The following is a 20,857-nucleotide window of genomic DNA, read 5'->3' on the forward strand; positions in this document are numbered from 1 at the left end:
GCACTACACAAAAAGTAAGGATTGATATTATTAGATGGGATTATGCCTCCTCAATATTTACAAATAAATAACCAAAAATTAATCAACGAATATCCAAACATTTGTTAAAATATGCAGTATGCGTAGCAAAAAAAAAAAAAGAAAGGCCTTATCTCACGCTCCACACACTTCTGACATAGAAGTTGAACAATCAGAATGAAAAATCCAAGTAACCCACAAACATGAATAACTTTTCACATACATAAGCCATAGCAGCACCATGACAGATAATGTTACGATCTGTGCAGCAGCTTCAATAGAACAGTTGAAGCCTAGCATATAGAATAGTTTTCATCCAGCAGGAGTCCAGAGCACATTAGAAACAAACGAATATACAAACTAGGCAGATATTCCATCACCTATCACTGAAATACACTCATCTGTGGGATGAAATACCACAGCTACTCTGCCAACAATGCTGCAGTTTTTTCAGAGAGGAAGGGAAGAGCAAGCTGTCCCAAGTTGAACCGGCAGGGGGGGATACTCTAAATAGACCTGTATGTAATAATTCAAGGTGGGATTCTGCCAAGACAACAGGAAGGCAAGCCTACTGCCTGAGAAGTGTCATGGGAATTTTAAATGGCCCCAAACAGGAAGGAGTGTACAGAGCAGGTGACTGAGTCAGGAGACCCTGGTTCCAGTCCCAGTTTTGCCACTGACTCACTGTGTGATCTCAAGCAAGTTACTTAGCCTGTCTGTGCCAGACAACGTGAGGACAAAACCACAAGCGTCATAAGCATTTACAGCTGCTGGAATGAATGCCCCCAAGAAGGACCAAGGATTGTATGAGTAAGTTGTCTGGGTCTCAGTTAAGATACTGAATTTTTTACATGAAGCATCTCACCCAACTAGTAATTCACATGATCAGATCTAAAAGATTTAATCAATAGCACTTCTAAAAAGACCCTTACCTGGTACTGTGGTAGAGCCTTAGTCATGGCCCAGAACTCCACTGTGCTAGGAGCTGTACAAACAAAGGGCGTTTCAGTACAAAAAGTTACCTTTAGGAGGCCATGTGGTCAACCAGATCAGCAGTTATTTGCACAATCCCAGCGACTTGGAGAGATACACAATTAAGACACCTGCTTTTACCCTGGCTTATTTATGTTGCACCTTAAAAATGGACAATAACTCACAATAGGTAAAATGTTCAACAAGAATATTCCTGCCCCCAAAAGCTTCTTCTCCAAACACGAGCGCTCAGGATCTTCATTTCTTTTTTCCCTTTGCTATTATTCAACACTTAAACTGACAATGACTTGCTGTAAAACATTCTGGTATACAATTTATATGAAAGATACGATATAAGTATTGCGAATTCTCACAATTTTATTGCAAGTCTCTCAATGTGTATTTTTAAGCCTCAGCTCCTGGAGTGCTGTGATTACCTGAGGATTTCAGCTTTCCAATTGCTCCCGCCCCCAGTCTTTCTAACCCTCATGATTGCACAGAAAAGCCTTAAAACATGAAGTCTAGGGACTCAGAAAGCAGAAGGTAACTATAAAACTCCCCTGATTTATTTTTATAAGTATCATTTTTAAGCCAATCTCATGATTTTGAAATGCTTGGGGTGAGCAATACTGCAGTGTGCAGCTGTGCTTCCCAGATTTTTACAACCGTCTGCTTTAATTTTGATGAACCTTCCTTCTCTCTACAGACAGTCACTTCACATCTTGCCAGGACATACAAGTATTGCACTTAGGAATTACCCAAACCCGTTGATGGGGAGAAGATAGAGGGTTACTCTCAAAAAACACTGTCTGTTGCAATAACTAGACACAACCGGAAGTGTGCACGCCCAGCTCAACTATTTCTCACCTGATAACACACCTCACAGGTACAATGCTCTGCAGCAACGTTCTACTTGCTCATTTACCTGGGGTGAGTAATTTTTTCTGACGAGCAAGTAAAACATTCGTCATCCAGGTAAGACAGGAGAGCAGGGCAGGCTTTGTATAAGTTTTCAGGAAGACTTTGCAACACTGTTCATTGTTTAGCATTCTTCCCACTCCATGGTGGGTCAACACATTAAAAATCTTATGTTTTAGAAAAGGTAAAGCCAATACTTAAATCTGTGTTCCTGCAAGTAACCCCAAATTACCCAATCTCAGCACACCATAGGCAGGAATTTTGCAATTTGTCATCTTTAATACTGAAAACAGGGACATGATAGTAAAATGTAAGGTTTACTGTGTACAGCTTGTACAAAAATTTCACCTGGTCCACAACGAGACCCCACCAAAAAAAGAGTCAAGTTCTCCAGCTCACAAATCTGATGCCTTTAATTCTACTATTCCTCCCCGACCAACTGCTGAAAAATTCCCTTCTCCCCAGTCCCCAGGGTGAATTTCCCTCATTTTAGTCATTTGAGGAAGGGTTTTAGGAGTTAGCCTAATTTTTAGCAATGCATAAAAGCACACTCCTCACTCGTTTAAGATCTTTTTGCTCAAGAAGCACACCTTTGCCACCCTTTCCCTCAACCCCAAATGCCCTGTTCTCAACGGGAACCTCTCTGATCAGGCTCACTAAGCCCTCATTTCCATAGCAAAGGGAGTGATTCTCAGCTTTGGATCACAGCCATTTTGATCTGGTTCTTTTCTGGGAGAAAGGGGGGGGGGAAGAGAGAAACGTGTAGGCTCTAGTTATAAAGAGCAGTGACTATGGATCCTTCAATGCACCAAGGAAAGCGATCAGGTAAAAAAATATAAGTAGGGTTAGCTTGGTCCTGGAAAGCCAACGAAGAGCTCTCTTTCCCTGCAGTTCCAGCCTGAAGAGGGTTTAGTATCCTAATTAATTTCCCAATAGTCAAGTGCAGCAAAGGATCCCCTCCCCCACCGTCTAAAAAATGACAGCTGAAGTCTGACTGCCACTGGTTCTCTTCACAGGGTTAGTTCAGAGTCAAACGAGGCAGACTGCAGGAACAGAAGGCAACCCTTAGGGAAAAAAGTTACTGTCTAGCAAAGTGGATAGGTTTTTCACCTCTGCGATTATTAGATAAACCCTGATGTGCACCTGAAGCCATTCGCCATTTTAAAAGATGGATTCAGCCCTTTATCAAATAAGCAAAATATAGTAGGACTTGGCTAATTCAGGCTAATGACCGGGGAGCCTGGGTGAATTACTTAGGCAGGGTAGCACATCATGAAATGTCCTTTGTTCACTCGCTTCGCTAATTGCAGTTTTACCTACCAATGCTATTTCTGTAAGGATACTGTAGCGTCTCCTAAGAGCAAGAACGTCAGAGACGACTCATTACAGTACTGTTCATTTTAAAACTTTGCTGAGGAGTGGGGAGAGGATATCAGGGCATGTGTGCTAAATATGGGATATTTGTCTCAGCAAAGTACAAATTAGGAGGGTTAAAGACACCACGCCTACTTGGAAGGGTTTTAATATTGCTAGAGTTACAACCCTCAGCAAAATTAAAATGGAAGCTTCATATACCCTTCCAAGAGGGTACCAATGGAAGTGCTCACAGACCTCTAGCTATACATGGAGCTCCCATGCAATGCTTTATAATGCAGAGGGTCTTACAACTCACGCTGTACGGGGTGCATCTGGATAAACACCCTTCAGCTTTCTAATGCTAAGAGACTTGTGGCCAAACTCTACCTTTGGTTACATCCATCCAAACCTGACTGATGGCAGAAGCCATTGTACAGGCCCAGAGTACTAGGCATAGAATCTGGCCCCTCGCAACAGTGTCCAAGTGGACCTTAGAAATCAACTGAATGTTTAAGACCAGGTTAGACGAACACCTGCCAGGGATGGTCTAGGAATACTTGGTCCTGCCTCAGCATGGCAGGGCTGAATTAAGGGATCTTTCAAGGTCCCTTCCAGCCTCAGACCTACATTTCTAAGATTCTAAGAGTTGACCCTGCACATGTCTGCACAGTACCATTCATTCAATTTCCTTCTGATCTTCCATCATGAAGAGTCACAAAAATTACCCTGGATTTGCCCATCTTCCTGTTTATCAAGGACTTATCTTCTAAAAAGTCCAACAGATATAGTTTGTGGCTTGGAGGGTTTTCAGCCTGCTTATGTGAGAGGAAACACATCCTGCTAGGGAAGAGCTTACAGGAAAACCCCCTGCGAATGGCAAGATCCTGTTCAACCCACGTGGATGTGATCCTTTGGGAGGGCCAGACACTCAAAAGGAATGGCTGATTTAAAACATTAATTCAGCCAGAGGCCATTTTCAGTAAAAACAATTTACACGCCAACCTTGCGGGAAGAGCTTCTTCGCAGAATCTCCTTATAAAAAGTTGGTACCTTTGATGTGAAAGGAGGGTGTTTTCCCTTCCAGGCAAGATTCCCAGCAAGATAAGGAAACTAACATTTTATGGTAGCCCCCCACAGAGGCTTAATTCAGGACTGGAACTCTGTTGTGCTGGAAACTGCACAGAGAGCTAGACACGGTCTTTGACCCAAACAGCTTACAATCTAGCAATGAGCAACATATGAACAGTGGAGGTGGTGAGACAATCAAATCTGGTAGCACTGTTTACTACTCAGGTTGCCTGATACTGCCCCTTATAAGGCCCTGTTTTCAGTTGTTTACAACTTTGCCAAATTTTAACCATTAGGCCTGAAGTTTTTCCAGCCTAGGTGTCTGCCTCAGGCTGAATTTGTTTGGACAACTTCAGCCCAAGAATGAGGCTAGGGAAAGATATGTCTTATCCATGTTAAACCCTCCCCACCCCCCATGCTTTAGAGCAGGGACATGAAACCTGGCAAGGGGGTGGGGCGGTCTTTGTGTCATGGATATGTCTTTTGTTATTCCCATGAAAATCCACCCAAATTTGGCCAAGTTATAAGTCTTTGGACAATTGTAGTTTGCACATGCTCAGTAGAGACTCACTAGACCGCAGATAAAAATCTCTGAAGATTCCATCTGTACTAAGCATGCTTCAGCCCGGGGCTACAATGGGCTGAGCCGGACTTCCCTGCAATGGCAGGCCCAGGCCCAGAGTGCCTCTTTCTCCTGGACTCTCAATGGAAGATGCTGCAGAATTGATATGCCGAGACAAAATATGGGTTGTTGTTGTTTTTTCGGGGGGGGAGGGGGCAGGCTGAGAGGTGATGTGGAGGGAAAATGGGACTGGGAACCAGTGGGATGAGGGAGAAGATCTGATGAGGAGCCAGAGTGCAAGGGGCAAGAGACTGGGACCAGGAGCCAGGGAAGGTGTGTGGAAGGCTGGGACTGGATGAAGAAGCCTGGGAAGGGAGACTGGGAGTCAGTGGAGATGGGGAACATGGGCGGTGGGCTGACCAGAGGCCATTTGGGGGGGAGGGGGGGAAAAAAAGCAGACAAGGAGCCGTGGGGGGGTTAGACGAGAACTGGAACAAGCTAGGAAAAGAGGCTGGGGCCAAGAGGGGGAGCTAGTAATGGCTGGGCAAGGAGATTGGGACTGGGAAGAGACACCCAAGGAGTGAAGACAGACTGGCTAGATACGAATGGAACTGGGATGAGGAGCCAGGGTGGGGAACAAACAGAACCGGGATGAGGACAGATTGGCGGGAAGAGAGCAGAAGGAGTAAAGTTAGGTGGAGAAGAGCGGGGACAGGCAAAAAAGGCTGTGCCCACTCGAGTACAGAGCCTGGAATGGAACCCAAGATTCCCGAGTCTTTTAACATTGTGTGCACATAAGTGTGCAATACCTTGTGTGTGTGCATGTTTGCATGCGTGCGCACACACACACCCCACTTTTTATATTTTGAATTACAAAGAATTATTGATTTTCTACAACTGCTTCCCAATCACCTGCCCCAACCACCTATCTGCCTAGCCATGTAGTCCTGGGTGATTTCTTGGGGATATTCCAGCAGAAGAGGGCTTTGAGAAGGCATTTGGAGATGGTAACAGCCTCACAAGATCAGTTCTGGGAGGGCATCTGATGCCTAACAGGCAGCATGGGAGAAAGTGCACAAATGTTCATGTGAGGGGTAGACAAGCAGGTCTATGGTTGACAAGCAGTCATGAGGTTGGCATAACTGATGGAACCCTAACGAAAAGAGGGGACACTGGAGAGAGTGAAATCCCTTGTTACTGAATGAACCCAGTAAAATAAATCCAGGGAGCTCACTGCCACAGGATATTAAAGCAAGCAGCTTACTCTAGAAAAAGTTAACTGCAACTGCAGTTAGACTAGGAATGCTAGAAGTTACAAGAGATTGCAATCCTCATGCTTCAAGGCCTGAGCTGAGCACCATCTAGGTCAGAAGACTTTCACCCACATGGTGTCATCGTGCACAATTAAGTTTATCAAAAAGGGGCTGATGGATTCGCCACTTTCCACGGCAACATCTCACAAAGGCCACTCAAGCAGTGGTGCCAAGTCTCAATTTTATCAAGCCTTGTGATTCCCTAAAGCCACAGCTCCTGCGGTCATGGGAATATGTGAGAAGCTCAGATTTCATTTTAAAAGGCAGAATGCTTTTAGCCCACGGGACTTGTGGAGGAAAGCTTGAAAACAAACACTGAAGCCAATAAGAAGAGCCCAAAATGTTTTTTTTAATTACACAATTTCTTGGGGCTTGACTCATGATTTTTGAATGCTGAGGGTTGGCAAAACGGCCACTATCAGAGACTGAGAATATAGACTATTGGAATGTTTTGATATAGGAACTCCTAGGCTGTCATTTTTTAACATCTGTACATCATGCAATACACTTGTATAGCACTATGCCAAGATTCATGCTTTGAGATCCTCTGATAGACTGGATTGACGTAGTACAAAGTGTCTTACAACATTAATGACTTACGGCTCACTTCACCCTATTAGTTTCTTTTTACAGATGAGGCAATGGAGGCTCAGGGAGGTTAAATGACTTGTCCAGGATCACACAGGATGGATGCCAATAGCAGAGGCAGGACTAAAAGCCAAATATCCCGAGTCCCAGGTCTTGTGCTTGTAAACACAAGGCCATTCTTCCTGTTGCATCTCATCATTTTGTGTTAAGAAGGCTTGTCCATATCAAGGGACTATTCACACCAACTGCAGCAGTGACAAAACCTTTATTTTCAGGCATTCAGAAAAATTTAACCCAGGCTTCACATTGTCACACATCACAGCCTTAGGATGTATCTTATTTGTGTACTGAAAAATAATCTGCCTGGTAAAGTGAAGTCTAGGCTGAACAAGATGATCCCACCCCTGACTTCAGTTCATTTTAAAGACAAAAAGCCGGACTATAAACTCAGTGAAATTTCCAGCTGTCCAAAAACCCACCACCCACTGGCAAGATTCGGTTATGTGAGGAGAACCTAAGCCGCATAAATTAGCAGGACATTTGATTTTATCCCAACTAGGAAGTGTAACAAATTCAGAAATGTAAAATTTTCCAGTTTGACAAAGAAATGAATAAAAAGACTGCTAATGATGAAAAATATAATAAATAGAAGATAAATGAAGAGGGGAGTGAGATGCATTATAAATAAAGCAATAAACCCCACAAAGATCCAGGCAACGAGGGCAAAACAACTCATGAAACCCCAAACACTTGCACGCACAATGAAATCTAACAGAGACATTCAGTTACACTGCATCTATGCTCACAAACATTGGGTTAGACAAATGTAAAAGCACCCAAGCCCAGTCTATGCTACCGCTTCCACTTCTGCTTCCACCAGTGGAGCTGCACCACTGATGATGAACTATGGCTATAAAGCTTGCTCATTTAGACAAAACCTAACAGGATAAGGAAACTATATCCCTCCATTGGGGTACTGTCTTCAACCACCTCTTTAGGACCTCCAGATTAATGACTCTGAACAAAAAAAGAACTACCTGAAAGAAAAAAGGAGTCCTGCAGCAAATGTCCAATACCCACAAAAGAACACGAAAGCCCTTACCCAGATTTCCCATCTGTTCCAACGTGGGAGACTTGTTAGCTCTACTACAGTCTTGTTTTTGTTTCTTTAAATGGTGTAGGAAAGAAACCTTGGGGGGGAATCCCTCCTCACATCCATATCTTCGTCCACCCACCAGAAACACACCAATATCCTTCCCAACCCAGCCAATGGTCTTCTGTGCTTCTGCCAGAGGCATTGTTCAAGAGTAAAGGAAGGTGCTACCTACACTCCGTGGGACTGAATGCATCACCTTTGCAGCAACAGAGCTCAGGACTAGAACTCTGAGCCCATTGTAAAACACTAGGCAGCCAGAGTGCACAATCCTCTCTGCAAAACTACCACTCAGCAATCCTACTAGAAGAATCAAGCCCAGGACTCCAGTCAAGAGAGGTATGTAGATAATAAAATGCCTTCCTCTATGTAGCTGACCTAGTTTTCTTATCAGGGTAACAAAGTTAACAAGGCAGTATCAATCTGCTTGATTCTGCTACTCTACTTGCTGGCTTTTCTCTTTTGAAGGTTACGCATATGGGTCTCTTCCAGATTTATTTTTAATGAGCATGTCAGAGAATTTTTCTACCTGGGAAGCAAATTGTTAGGCACATACTGCCAAATGTGGGCTTTGGTCTCCTCACAACATGCACTTACTAGGGTTGAAAAAACTCCTGCCCAGTGGCCCAAATGATGGAAGGTGGTTTCCTACCAGGGCACTGGCCTTGGACTTTATTTGGAGTCTCAAACCCTACCTTTTCCAGCTACCTCTGGCCAATCATCTAAGGCCTGAACACTTCGTTTGCAACATTACTGGGAGTCATGATAGGGAAAGAGGGTTTAAAATCCTTTTCTCCTATAGCTCCTCCCAGGAAACATACATGCCCACATCAATTTTGTGTATCATTTTATAAAAAGCCTGAATTGCTTATTAATCAAAAAGGTGCACTAGTCACCACATCTGAAACTGAAGCTGCTGATCAAAATCTAATCTAGCTGCCATTTCCATGGTAAATTAAGTCTGAAGCCAAATTACAACCGATACACTCAGGTGCTCAGACACCAGAGATGAGCCTAGTTATTCTCTTGAGGTATTTATACAAGCATAGGATTTCTCACTCTACAAACACTTAGTGAAGAAACAGATGTGAGTAGTTTGATTAAGCTTAACAAGAGTAATGGCCACATAGAGAGAAGAATATAAACCCTATTGGCTTTAAGGTATTGTTGAAAATGCTTCTTGAGTTATACAATCAACTAAATCATTCCAGCTACCAATTGAGAACTGACAGGAAAATGCATGAGAGGGAGAAAGCAGCTGAGGGCTTAAAAACAAACTGCTCTATCTCCCCACATTGCAACATGCCTTAACATCTACAAGAAGAATTTGCAACACTGCAGATTTCTAAAAAAAAGAACCTGCCTGATTGTGAAGGTGTTACAGGTGTCAATTCTCTCGATGCACTAAAATTTTACTATCCGAGAACCTCCACTACAAATATAAGTGGGACTTATGCTCAAATAAATTTGTTAGTCTCTAAGGTGCCACAAGTACTTCTCGTTCTTTTTGCTGATACAGACTAACACGGCTACCACTCTGAAACCGAAGCAATCTAGCACAGCTAGAGCATGCAAACGTACAAGACAACACTGAGTCAGACTCACCAAGTAAAGACACTTCCCCAGACAGCCCTGCCTGATAGCAAGCACTCCACTGGCTCTGCCTGATATAGATATGTATCAGGCAGAACAACAAGTGAGGCACCCAGTGCTACAGGTAGAGGAATAAAATAGGAGAGGAAGAATGAAGGTTATCTAACCCACCTGTAGGGGAGGTAGGGAGAAGAGGGCAGCCAGGGGCACAAGAATAGAGTGCTCCCCTTCCAGCACACTGCCTCTGAAATCCACTGAGATGTCTTTGCTACTAGCCTCAACTTGTTGGGCTAGTCCTACAGCTATGCAGAGTTGTCAGTTTGTTTGCAATCCAAAAATGTCCAACATAAGCCAATGTACCCAAAATGTGCTATTTGGCCAGACTGGAGTTACATTGGGCCAAATTAACCCCTGCTGTAACAGTGAACAGGGTAAATTAACAATAAGACATCTTCCCACTCTAAGAAATGGTAAGAGTCTTGAACTACTGCATTCTGAGTAATTTCTTAATCCAAATACTCAGTGTATTAGAACCTTGTTTAGGGAACTAAACTGATCAGATTCCCTCCCATCTAGGGTGACCAGATGTCCCGATTTTATAGGGACAGTCCCGATTTTTGGGTCTTTTTCTTATATAGGCTCCTATTACCCCCCAACCCCGTCCCGATTTTTCATATTTGCTGTCTGGTCACTCTACTCCCATCCTGACTGCTAAGGCCATCTATAGATGAAGCACCATCACTTGCAATTGTTCAGTATATTTTGAAGGCAGCGAAAGCAATCAATAATTGCCAGATACAAGATAGTAATTTCAGTATGAAAGACAGTAGGTGACCTAAAGAACTGCTCGAGTCTGACAATGCAAGTATTGCGTCAGTGAAGGAGTGTTTTCAAACTTTAATATGTACAAATAAGCTGCAAAATGAATTTCTCAGCTGTCCCATCTGGGATTGGCACACATTTCTCCAGATCCACTTGAGATCCTGCCAGCTCCTCCGGCCAAGTAGCCAATAAGCCAAAGAGTAAAACTGCCATTCTGTCCTGGTACCAAAACATGCAGTTTGCAGTAAAGGGGAGGTGGGGGGGGGAGAAGGGGAATAAAACTAACATCCAGATATTTCAATGCATTAACTTGATTTTAAATCCTTATCCTGTGGTACCAATTACAGTTCCTTCAGCATCTGTTTTAACAAAGGCTTTCACGTTAAAACATGCTTCCTTTGCCTTACAGATGTTCTGTATCTTCAAACCTTTTCCCATTTCAGGCCAAAGTTGTCATCCTGAACGACTGAAGTACAGAACCCACCCATACACACGACAGATATCGTTCAGTTTAGCTCAGAGCATGTCTACACAGCAAAGAAAAACCCGCGGCTGGCACATGCCAGCCGACTCAGGCTACAGAGCTGTCTTACTGCTGTGTAGACTTCTGGGCTCAGGCTGGAGCCCAAGATCTGGGACCCTCCCACCCTGCAGGGTCCCAGAGCCCAGGCTCCTGACCAAGCCTGGAAGTCTACACAGCAATGAGACAGCCCCGCAGCATGAGCCTAAGTCAGCTGGTACAGTGGGCAACCCGTGAGTTTTCCTTTGCTGTGTAAATATACCCTAAGGTCTGGGCTACACTAGCGGGGGGTGGGGGGGGGTCGAACTAAGATACGCAACTTCAGCTACGCAAATAGTCGAAGTATCTTAATTCGACTTACCTGGCCGTCCTCACGGCGGTGAGTCGACCGCCGCGGCTCCCCTGTCGACTCCGCTTACTCCTGCTGCCGAGGTGGAGGACGGGCGTCGATTTGGGGATCGATTTATCGTGTCTAGACGAGACACGATAAATCTATCCGATACATCGAACACTACGCGCCGATCCGGCGGGTAGTATAGACGTACCCTAAGAGTTCAGCTACCTAAGCAGGCAAGTACCAAAGCATTTGTGTAAGAGCAAGCACATTTGTCACCTCATTCAGAGGGCAGAAAAGAAACATTTTGTGCATCCATAAGCCATTTAGTTACCTCAGCCTTTAACAACATGCTTACATGGTGACACAACTACAAGATATTCCACAAAGCAACGCTAACTTGGACAGCAGCCTGGATGGTGCATTACAAACAAGAGGAAAGTATATCTGAGGTGCAGGAGACAAAGGAATTTTCCTGCACCCACAAGCCCATTTATGGCAATCCAACACAGAGCATACTGGATGGTCCCCGATTGCCTGCCACCATCCCAACTGCAGAATGCAAAGTCTCAGTCAGCAAGCACACGGAGTTGTGCTCTGATCTGCAGTAGGCACAGACTGATCTTGGGCGGCAAGGTGTTCTCAAAGAGGGACCCTCAGCTTTGGAAACTGCTTCTCTCCTTGGTGGGTCACAGCCTGGATTTGATAATCTTCAAGGCATGCTTTCAACTGGAAACCACTTATCTAGATGGATACACCACTGAGCCTGCACCTTAAACTCAGACAGTTCTCTACAGTACCACGAGGGTTGCTGGGCCAGACCATCGGAGGTGAGCAGCACCATTTACACTGAGACAAGTACACGGTTTCAGCATTTGCTATTTATTTTTGCACTGCCATAGCACCTTGGACTCCTAGTCACGGACCAGGACCCCATGGTGCTAAGTACTGTACAAACACAGAACAAAGACAGTCCCTGTCCCAAAGCAATGCCACAGGGCAAGGTGTACAGTACAGAGGTACACACATGCAGCTGATATCTAGGGAAATAGGAGGCCAAATGAAGCTGTGCACCCCTTTTTGAGCAGAGCATTTTAAGATACAACACAAAGCATTACAACAGATTGTTACTGTACCTTTATGTACAGTACAGAGATGGCCCCTGGAAAGCACCATATACCTCAGGGTAGGAAAGCGTAGTGCTGCTGGAACAGCGCCTGTGGTTCACGCTTTGCGAAGGCAGTAGAACTTTTCTTAACTATCTCTTACAACTAAAGCTAGCATGAACTGGCTCCAGTTTCTCCCCAACTTGCAAAGCAAATACAGCATGTCTGAAACTGTAAATACTTTAACCATAAACCATTATGGCATCTAGCTTACACAGCAATTCTCTCCACTCTATAAGCCAATCCTCTTGGGGGAGACAGTTTATATAATCGCATTGTTACATATCATGGGAAGATAAACGACCATTTCTCGTGTTTTAATTTCCTGAATACGAAGTTAGTTGCTCTTAATCAATACAGTATAGTAAAGAGGCACTCAGATACCATGGTGATTGGGATGGTACAGAGAAAATTACCTGCAAATTAGGGCATGTGGCCTATAGTTTAGAGCAGCAGCCAGGACTCCGATGTTCTAGTCCCAACTCTGTCACTGAATGACCCTAAGCAAGTCACTTAACCGTTCTATGCCTCAGTTTCCCAATCTGTAAACTGAGATTATTTATCTATTTCACTGGGATACTGCAAGATCTAATTGTAAGATTAACTGGAGATAATTTGATGAAAAGTGTTCCATAAATGCAAAGTACAATTGTAAACGTATCATAAGTGCACACTGTGCAGACTGCACCAGTCAAGGAGTTAAAGTGTCTAGGATGAACTGAAACACACTGGTTTTGATGGTATTTAAAACAAAGAAAAACTCTGAACAGTTTCTAAAGAAAATATCAGTTATTCTACTATAGGCTCCAGGACTGATTTTTTGTTGATGACAAGCTTCTACACTAAGAGCTGGTCTAGACTACTCTTAAGTTGATGTAACTTACATCCCTCAGGGGTGTGAAAAAGACATCCTCCAAGTGACACATGTTACAGTGAAACACGCGCTGCCCCCACCCCAAGCACTGGCTCTGCAGTTCCCAGCCAATGGGAGCTGGGGGGGGGGCGGTGCCTGCAGGCGAGAGCTGTGCAGAGCTGCTTGCGCGCCTCCGCCTAGGAGCCGGACTTGCTGCTGGCTGCTTCCGGGGAGCAGCGCGGTCCACACGCCAGGACAGTCAGGAAGCCTGCCTCTGCACCCTGGCTGCATCGCTGACCGGGAGCCGCCGGCGGTAAGCCTGCGCCCTCCCTTGTGCTCCCCCAAACCCAGAGCCCCCTCCTGCATCCCAAACCCCTCACCCCCAGCCCAGTGCCCTGACCCCCCCCATACCCCAACCCTCTGCCCCAGCCCTGAGCCCCCTCCCACACCCTTCCTCCTCAGCTCCGTTGCATCACGGGCATCAACAATTTTCTTCAACTGGGTCACCAGAAAAAAAGTTTGAAAACCACTGGTGTAGACTTGCTCTAAGCCATCAGCTGTATATTCTGCCAGTCTGTCTTGTCTCTCTAGAGAGAGAGATCAGGCTCTGCTTTGAACCAATTACCTCCTGCTAACTTCTACTGATATTAATTACACCCATTACAAACTGTGTGATTTATCAGCACTGGGTTGTGTCTGCCCCATGTTCAATTTCCAAGTTCGGAATATTTTAGGATGTCAATGTTTTGCTAGTTTTGTATGGTAAAGAAATCTCAAAATGCAGCATTGCGGGGTATCACCTTTGTATATTCAAATGAGACATAATGGGTTTCCAAAGACTCAAGAACACAGTAACTATGGCAACAATACAGAGGACAGGATGTGCGGGGGGTGTTCCACAATTTTAAATATTTTGATCAAGAGTGACTTGAAGTCTCATTTCTACAGACAACTTGTCCCAGGGACTGTGTGCGCCGTGTGTTTCTTAGGTGAAGAAGGATGTAAAGAGCTTTCAAAAGAATCTTGAGCAAGAGCCTTTGAAAGCAGTGGTTGCGGGGAGGAGAATGGGGGAATGGTTCTCTTTAAGGCAGACTACTGAACATCCACAAAATGCTAGGTAATAGCCATGGCATCGTTTGGAGGCAAGTCACATCAATTCCAAACTGGCACTAGACCTACAGGATGTGTATAGAAACCACACATTATACCGTAGAGCCTATGAGCCCCAGTCATGGACCAGGATGCCATTGTTCAGGATGCTATACAAAGAGAACAAAAAGATGGTCCCTGCCCCAGACAGCTTACAATCGAAGTCTAAGAAATGAGAGAACAGATGGATACAAATAGACAGGGGAGTACAAGGAAACAGTGAGATCACAGTGATTATAATTCAGGTTAAATTGAAAGGTAACTGGAATCACAAATCCATTCTTAGAGACAAGGTTAAACTTTAGAATCAGATGTGAACCAACAAAAGCCAGAGAATTCCAGGCAAACGCTGCTAACTCCATCCTCAACACAATCATATCAGACTCCCTTGTTTTTAATCAGTTTGAATCACAATTGTTTTAATTTCATTTCCATTGCTTTTTTTAAAGTGATGACTGAAGGAGAAAAGAAGGAAAAACTAATTATAATGGATTAAGAGAGACCCAGCTCACTGACAAAAATCATTCTGATTCTTCCAAACACAGGATACCATGCACCATCACAGGGACTTCCAGTTATGTTCAGACCAGATGGAGCCTTTCACCACACACCAGAATGCCTCCTACAGAACCATTACATCAATCCATTGCAAAGATAGTGTGCATAGTTTTAAAAAGATATTATAATCTGGATGAGAAACAGAATTTGTAGTTCTTGAACTGCAGACCAATTATTCCAACTGTAGAATTAAGATAGTCCAAAAAAGTGCAATTAAAAGGATTCTTCCTTCCTTCCAGATACCCCGCCACCCCAAACTAAACTCAGGCAACTCAACCTTGGGATATGATGCCTTGAAATTCTCATTCCTTTCCTTGTTGGCCCTTCCTTTAAACTGCAGATTTAACCTTACCTTATTTAATTCAAGCTTGTGCTGTCTCTTGCCTTTTATTTTTTTGGATGCATTAACAGCAGTCAAAATGGGGGGCGGAGGGAGCGATTCACAGCTCATTTTTAAAGTTTTTTTCTGCTTATTTTTAATATTAGAAATTAAGGCCTTGTCTATCTTGGAAGACTGAGGACTAGTGACACCCCAGAAGTCAAGAAGGGCTTTTTAGTCATTGTTTACATTTTTGTTTTGTTAACACCTTCACCCTTTAACTTCAATGACTAATTAACATTTTGGATAAAGGACATCTATGTCAAATATTCAGCAAACACCATTGTACATCACATCACTATTGCATGCAGAGATCCTGCATTACTTACAAAATGTATATATAAGTAACAAACTACATCTACTAACAACTGCTGATGCTCTAAAAGGTAAACAGAGCTTTACAGAGCCTCTCACATCTGGGTCACTGGTCAATAGTGACCAGGAGAGACTACTATCTGCCATCTGTTCAGTGGCCAATATGAAAGGAGTTGGATGGTCTCAATATATTTCCTACTGGATCGTTATGAACTTCTCATAAACCAGAACTAGCCCCCTTTTAGCAATCTCCAAGACTAAAGATACAGCTGCCCAGGTAAGCCCTCTAGAACAGAGTTCTGAGACAATGGTGAGGCACCTTGGACCTGTCACTGCTGTACCTGTGAGGCAGACACCTTTCATGAGCATCACTGTCACTTTTTAAAGCAGATCAAAAGTTAAGGACTAAAATTAAAACATTTTTAACAAAATTTAAATTGTTTTATTTAAGTTTGTCAATGTGAGCATGGGATGAATTAAACTCATCCTAAAGAGGATTCAGATTGGTCAGAGAACAGACAGGAACTACCTAATGGCATGCTAAATGCGCCTAGAATAACCAACTTTCAAAAAGCAGCCAGCCCGAGTCACTTCAGTTAACCTAAGTCTGTACTATCTTAGTTCTGCTATCAAGAGCTAATCCTAATAACTTCAGCATCACTTGCCCTTTATCAATTATAGCACTACAAAGAAATATCAGTTCACATTTCACCAGCCCGGAGCAGTTGACATTCTGATTCTTGAAATAGTTGATGTGATTGTGGATTTTAAACAAGCAGTTCCTAACCAGCCTGACTCAATAGTCAGTCACCACAAGGCAAGTGGGTTCAAGCTTTTTTTTTTTTTTTTTTTTTTTGGAGGGCGGGAGGGGAGAGGGAGTTCAGGAGAAACAGTACATTAAAATTTTGTTCATATACACTTAAAGATTTTAAACTAGGGCACTTCAATCCCTCAGTGACTTACTGTTCCACTACATCCTTAAGGAGGCACTGAAATATTCATAACAAATGTTAAGCCTAAATATACAAAAATATATATTTAAAAATCAGAAGAATGTGCTTGTGAGGTTGCATGAAACGACATTCTTAACCCTGGGAGTGGTGCATTGATGACCTCACCAAGCAGAAAACTCAGGCCAGGAAGTGTTTTGCTCATGTCCTCAAAATAGGAAGCCAGCACCCAAACTCATTTTATTCTACCAAGGCAACAGTGAAATTGAAAACAGTCACTTACAGGCTCTTGCAACTAAAATGCAATGTTGTGCTTAAATGGGACATTTATGAAGTCGCCATTAAAATCTTTAAGTTAACTGATCGTTAAGTGTATATATCCTTCATACTTCTCTGTGCTAGATCACTAAGGAAAGCAAGATCACTAAGGAAAGCAGATATTTTATTCTTTCGAGCATTCCATTTCATTGCTATTACACTGAATCTCTGCCTCGTGCTTGGAGTGAATCCCAGAAGTGACAGATGCAATAAGCATGAAGATTTAACTTGAAAAACCCAATGATGTTTGAAAAGGCAGCTCACTAGAAGACCGAGTAATCCCAACACAGTACATAAAAAAGAGACACAAATGCTGATTAAAGCAATCTGTGTGCAAGGCTACAAATGACCATTAAAAATTTACCATTATGAAGAGTGATATCAAAAACAAACACAAGGCACATACTCCCATATGCATATTACGGGTTGCTGGGTCTTACTATAGCTATTGCAAATCCACAAAAAATAAACGTGCTTTGGCTTTGTCACAACAGTACTTGATCTTTTACCTCTGTGATGTGCACACAACCTTTAGCAAACATGAATATTAGCTGTAACAAGATGTGTCAGCGAGCGTATAGCAACCTGATTTTCTCTTCAGTGCATGAAAGCATTTCAAAGCTTGCTGTTAAAATCCACTTTCATACACCCCCTAAGGTATTTGCCATTTTCTCTAGCCACATATCCCTATTACATATGAGCATATTTAATTTCTATGGCATGCACTGTGTCATTCACACAGCTTTCCCCAACCTCCAATGTGCACACATGGCTTCTACCATCATGCTCTTCTCTACATGTGTATGTAAATAGAGGTTAACTTCAAATAGTTTATCTATAACCCATCCAAAGGCTAAGCAAGGACTGGCATTAGTAAATGGGCTGCATCAGTTAATAGTTTTCAAAAAACAAATTATCTTATATGTTGCTAATATCTTAGGCCTGATTATGCAAACCTGCATGCATAGTTCCAGTAACTTTACTCGTGTATGCATTTCCAGGATTGAGACTTTAGATTAATAATACAAAATATCCAACCACTAATGTACATCAATTGTTTTGAACAATAAGTGCACCAATCATTTTTACTTTTGTTTCCAGCCAGCTTCTAGTCAATTTTGTTATGAGTTTCTCATGCACTGTCACAATACTGCATTGTCTGCAGTTGAAACACTACAATGGAATGTTTATTTGTTTAAAAATGGTAGCTATTGTATTTTGATTTATTGGAAATATTTCTATTGAGCTTTAATTTTGTAGAAGCTTTTTTTTAATAAAGCAGAAATTGGGGCCAACAATTGACACCCCTTTAATTCCAATCTTTCACTTGGCAGCATTCACAGAAAGTACCTTTTAGTAAGGGAATCACACCCAAGGGACACTCTTCACATAGTTTTGGGCTTTCCTTGGCTTTCAAGAGGATTTAGAATAGGCATCAATATGGCATTGACATCTACTACACCAACACAATACAACATAAGCTTAAGGAAAATGTCCTACACTTGATCATCTCTCTCCCTCTATGACATTACACAGCAGCAACAAAAGAGCCTTCCACAGGGTGACATACACATTATGTGGAGTTGACTAATACCTCCGCTTGTACACAGTCAACAATTTGAAGAACAAAAGAATCAGATTTCTTCTCACATACTAATATATATTATGTCACCCCTTAAGCCTAATGTATGTATGGCTCAGAATGCATCATCATGAGCAAACTGCAATGCCAAAGTCATGTGTGAAAGATGTACAGGGGGGAAAAAAGGCTGGACTTTCTACCAAGAGGGGCCAGGGTTGTGTGTCCAATTTTTAAAATCAAGATTGGATGTTTTTTCTAAAAGATATGCTTAGGAATTATTTTGGGCAAGTTCTACAGCCAGCCTTATACAACCTCAACTAGATCACAATAGTCCCTTCTGGCCTTGGACTCTAGGAGTTTATGAATTTGCACCTCATAGTCCTTTCTTTCTTAAAGAGACACTCATTCTCCTTCTCTCCTCCATGAGGAAAGTCAGAAATCAACCTGCCAAGTCTCACTTATCTATACGAAGCCTTCATTGTGAATTAATTTTAAGTAATATTTTATTGCATCTCTCCTGGGGAGAAGGATTCTGCTATGGGTTCAATGAGATGTTTAAAAGCTCACTGACACTTTTCAGAAATCTCCCCTATTCAGAATCTCCGCAGGGCCACTTAGCTGTGACAGCATCCCACCTTTAAATATGGAAAGATCTTCAATAATCACAGCGAGACCAGCCTGGCCTGCAGTGAGGATGCACACAGAAAGATCTCATTCAATTTCAGCAGCAAATATAAGCATCTCATTTATCAGAGTTCAGTCTCCAAAAACCTCTCTTTGTTTCCCTTGGTCAGCAGAGAACCTACATCCCCTTGTTTGTCCCTGCTATTAGCCATTCCCAGCTTTGTCCTTATAATACATACAAGCTAACCCTGGTGGAAGACATGCTTTGCCTCAGCACATACAGTATCAGTCTCCTCACCCATCACAGTAGAGTGAATGCTCCGAAAGCCCCCAATCCACATACACACAGACAGCTCCATCCCCAGGCCGCCCACATTTGCAACCTGTTTAAACACCAAACCCTTACATGCCTCTGGCTCCTAGCCCACCCCATCAAACCCATCCAGCTTCCCCAGCCCCTGCAGCCAGCGATCACCCCACCAGCCCCTATGCAGCCCTAACGTTCCCCCAAGCCTTCGCCTTCTCACTCAGCCCACTCTTCCCCACCCGGCACCCTGCACCCAGCTCCCTTTTCCCCACCCAGCCCTCTTCCCCACCCGGCACCCAACACCCGCCTCCAGCCCCCTCTTCCCCACCCGGCTCCCGCCCCCAGATCTCTCTTCCCCAGCCACCTCCCACACCCGGCACCCAGCTCCCTTTTCCCCACCCAGCCCCCTCTTCCCCACCCGGCACCCAACACCCGCCCCCAGCCCTCTCTTCCCCACCCGGCTCCCGCCCCCAGATCTCTCTTCCCCAGCCACCTCCCACACCCGGCACCCAGCTCCCTTTTCCCCACCCAGCACCCTCTTTCCCACCCGGAACCCAGCTCCCACACCCGGCTCCCTCTTCCCCAGCCAGCTCCCGCCCCCAGATCTCTCTGCCCCAACCAGCTCCCTCTTCCCCACCCGGCCGGCACCCAGCTCCCTCTGTCCCACCCCGCTCCCTCCTCCCCACCCAGCTACACGTAGCGCCCACCCCACCCTGCTCTCCCCGCACCCAGCTCCCTCTTCCCCATCTAGCTACATGCAGCAACGCGCCCCACTCACCGCACAGTGCCCGCCCGCCGCGCACCAGGATCCCGCGCTACGTCCGCTCCTCAGCCCAGCGGAGCCGCCTCCTGCCGCCGCCCGATTCCGACTGACCACGGCGTGGAGGGCAGCGCCGACACTGGCCCCGCCCCCGAACACGCCCCTTTCCCGCACACACTAGGCCCCGCCCCCAGGCCCGGAGAGACACAGAGTGGCAGCCCGGACGGCCAATCGCAGCGCGGGGCGGCCACACTGCGGGAGCAGGGAACGCTGCTGCCCCACCCCCACCAGGCTGGCGCGCCAGCGGGGCGGAGCCAGGCAGCAACCCCTCCCCCCTCAGGGCCTCCCATCGCCTCAGGGACCCGGCAGCCGCCACCTTCCGACCGCCCCGGCCCAACCGGCCCACTCTGCTCTGCCAGAAGGGGCCGGGGCCCTCACCCGGCGCGGGGGTAGCCGGATCTGCTGACAGGCCACCCCCTCACAGACTCCGCCCCCGCTGCCCCACCCCCGGCCCCGCCTCGCTGTGCCCAACCGCCGCCCTCCCGCCCCCGGCGTGCTGGGCCCTGCCCGCCATGCCCCAGTGCCAGTGCCTGCCTGCCTGCCTGCGGGGTTCTGGCCCTGAAGGCCGGGCCCGTCACTACAGCAACAGAAATAGTAACTGGCAGGTGCACCACAGCAA

At 44.8% G+C, this 20,857-nt stretch overlaps 1 protein-coding gene across 1 annotated transcript in view; it reads right to left on the minus strand.

The window, feature by feature from the left end:
• Window positions 1-20,221, minus strand: part of CORO1C (coronin 1C) — a 66,280-nt gene extending 46,059 nt beyond the window's left edge. Inside the window, exon 1 of the mRNA XM_065417534.1 lies at window positions 20,197-20,221. The gene's annotated coding sequence lies outside the window, so the exon portion shown is untranslated. The remainder of the gene's footprint in view (window positions 1-20,196) is intronic.
• Between the last annotated feature and the right edge of the window lie 636 nt (window positions 20,222-20,857).

This window comes from Emys orbicularis, chromosome 16 (assembly GCF_028017835.1).
Source record: "Emys orbicularis isolate rEmyOrb1 chromosome 16, rEmyOrb1.hap1, whole genome shotgun sequence".
NCBI lineage: Eukaryota > Metazoa > Chordata > Testudines > Emydidae > Emys > Emys orbicularis.